This window comes from Triticum aestivum, unplaced genomic scaffold (genome assembly GCF_018294505.1).
Source record: "Triticum aestivum cultivar Chinese Spring unplaced genomic scaffold, IWGSC CS RefSeq v2.1 scaffold9317, whole genome shotgun sequence".
NCBI classification, from domain to species: domain Eukaryota; kingdom Viridiplantae; phylum Streptophyta; class Magnoliopsida; order Poales; family Poaceae; genus Triticum; species Triticum aestivum.
The window spans coordinates 1-2,355 of record NW_025248069.1 but is presented as its reverse complement, the minus strand read 5'-3'; the positions used below and the strand labels follow the sequence as shown (position 1 = coordinate 2,355).

Sequence of the window (2,355 nt, the reverse complement as noted above, 5' to 3'; positions counted from 1 at the left end):
GATGCGATCATACCAGCACTAAAGCACCGGATCCCATCAGAACTCCGAAGTTAAGCGTGCTTGGGCGAGAGTAGTACTAGGATGGGTGACCTCCTGGGAAGTCCTCGTGTTGCATTCCCTTTTTAACTTTTTTGCACCGCGTGCAAAACAAAACGCACGAGCGCGACGTATGTTTAGCACGTTTTATTATTTTGCACGTTTACGGTAAGTTTTAGCTCGCTGCTCATTATTCACGCGTCTAGCGGCGGCAAGCGTGTTCTGAAAGGGGTCGAAACCATGGCAAATAGGCACTGGTGCAGTTGAACCGTGGTAAAACTCGTCTCCGTAGTTGAGCGGGAGCGGCCAAAGGAATGTGCAATCGTGTGTGTAGTGGAGCTGGGAGGGGCAAGCATAAGGGACGAAGACGGGGGTAACATGTCCGATGCGATCATACCAGCACTAAAGCACCGGATCCCATCAGAACTCCGAAGTTAAGCGTGCTTGGGCGAGAGTAGTACTAGGATGGGTGACCTCCTGGGAAGTCCTCGTGTTGCATTCCCTTTTTAATTTTTTTGCACCGCGTGCAAAACAAAACGCACGAGCGCGACGTATGTTTAGCACGTTTTATTATTTTGCACGTTTACGGTAAGTTTTAGCTCGCAGCTCATTATTCACGCGTCTAGCGGCGGCAAGCGTGTTTTGAAAGGGGTCGAAACCATGGCAAATAGGCACTGGTGCAGTTGAACCGTGGTAAAACTCGTCTCCGTAGTTGAGCGGGAGCGGCCAAAGGAATGTGCAATCGTGTGTGTAGTGGAGCTGGGAGGGGAAAGCATAAGGGACGAAGACGGGGGTAACATGTCGGATGCGATCATACCAGCACTAAAGCACCGGATCCCATCAGAGCTCCGAAGTTAAGCGTGCTTGGGCGAGAGTAGTACTAGGATGGGTGACCTCCTGGGAAGTCCTCGTGTTGCATTCCCTTTTTAATTTTTTTGCACCGCGTGCAAAACAAAACGCACGAGCGCGACGTATGTTTAGCACGTTTTATTATTTTGCACGTTTACGGTAAGTTTTAGCTCGCTGCTCATTATTCACGCGTCTAGCGGCGGCAAGCGTGTTCTGAAAGGGGTCGAAACCATGGCAAATAGGCACTGGTGCAGTTGAACCGTGGTAAAACTCGTCTCCGTAGTTGAGCGGGAGCGGCCAAAGGAATGTGCAATCGTGTGTGTAGTGGAGCTGGGAGGGGTAAGCATAAGGGACGAAGACGGGGGTAACATGTCGGATGTGATCATACCAGCACTAAAGCACCGGATCCCATCAGAACTCCGAAGTTAAGCGTGCTTGGGCGAGAGTAGTACTAGGATGGGTGACCTCCTGGGAAGTCCTCTTGTTGCATTCCTTTTTTAATTTTTTTGCACCGCGTGCAAAACAAAACGCACGAGCGCGACGTATGTTTAGCACGTTTTATTATTTTGCACGTTTACGGTAAGTTTTAGCTCGCTGCTCATTATTCACGCGTCTAGCGGCGGCAAGCGTGTTCTGAAAGGGGTCGAAACCATGGCAAATAGGCACTGGTGCAGTTGAACCGTGGTAAAACTCGTCTCCGTAGTTGAGCGGGAGCGGCCAAAGGAATGTGCAATCGTGTGTGTAGTGGAGCTGGGAGGGGCAAGCATAAGGGACGAAGACGGGGGTAACATGTCGGATGCGATCATACCAGCACTAAAGCACCGGATCCCATCAGAACTCCGAAGTTAAGCGTGCTTGGCGAGAGTAGTACTAGGATGGGTGACCTCCTGGGAAGTCCTCGTGTTGCATTCCCTTTTTAATTTTTTTGCGACGCGTGCAAAACAAAACGCACGAGCGCGACGTATGTTTAGCACGTTTTATTATTTTGCACGTTTACGGTAAGTTTTAGCTCGCTGCTCATTATTCACGCGTCTAGCGGCGGCAAGCGTGTTCTGAAAGGGGTCGAAACAATGGCAAATAAGCACTGGTGCAGTTGAACCGTGGTAAAACTCGTCTCCGTAGTTGAGCGGGAGCGGCCAAAGGAATGTGCAATCGTGTGTGTAGTGGAGCTGGGAGGGGCAAGCATAAGGGACGAAGACGGGGGTAACATGTCGGATGCGATCATACCAGCACTAAAGCACCAGATCCCATCAGAACTCCGAAGTTAAGCGTGCTTGGGCGAGAGTAGTACTAGGATGGGTGACCTCCTGGGAAGTCCTCGTGTTGCATTCCCTTTTTAATTTTTTTGCACCGCGTGCAAAACAAAACGCACGAGCGCGACGTATGTTTAGCACGTTTTATTATTTTGCACGTTTACGGTAAGTTTTAGCTCGCTGCTCATTATTCACGCGTCTAGCGGCGGCAAGCGTG

General features: G+C 50.4%; 6 non-coding genes across 6 annotated transcripts; all 6 read left to right on the top strand.

Annotated features, from left to right (window-relative positions):
- LOC123177231 (5S ribosomal RNA) lies at positions 1–118 on the top strand. The gene has a single exon (XR_006488840.1). It is a non-coding gene; the product is annotated as a 5S ribosomal RNA (ribosomal RNA).
- Positions 119–419: 301 nt separating this feature from the next.
- LOC123177229 (5S ribosomal RNA) lies at positions 420–538 on the top strand. Its single transcript, XR_006488838.1, has one exon. It is a non-coding gene; the product is annotated as a 5S ribosomal RNA (ribosomal RNA).
- Positions 539–839: 301 nt separating this feature from the next.
- On the top strand, positions 840–958 carry LOC123177225 (5S ribosomal RNA). The gene has a single exon (XR_006488835.1). It is a non-coding gene; the product is annotated as a 5S ribosomal RNA (ribosomal RNA).
- Positions 959–1,259: 301 nt separating this feature from the next.
- On the top strand, positions 1,260–1,378 carry LOC123177230 (5S ribosomal RNA). Its single transcript, XR_006488839.1, has one exon. It is a non-coding gene; the product is annotated as a 5S ribosomal RNA (ribosomal RNA).
- A 301-nt stretch (positions 1,379–1,679) lies between these two features.
- Positions 1,680–1,797, top strand: LOC123177227 (5S ribosomal RNA). Its single transcript, XR_006488836.1, has one exon. It is a non-coding gene; the product is annotated as a 5S ribosomal RNA (ribosomal RNA).
- Positions 1,798–2,098: 301 nt separating this feature from the next.
- LOC123177228 (5S ribosomal RNA) lies at positions 2,099–2,217 on the top strand. The gene has a single exon (XR_006488837.1). It is a non-coding gene; the product is annotated as a 5S ribosomal RNA (ribosomal RNA).
- The last annotated feature ends 138 nt before the right edge of the window (positions 2,218–2,355 follow it).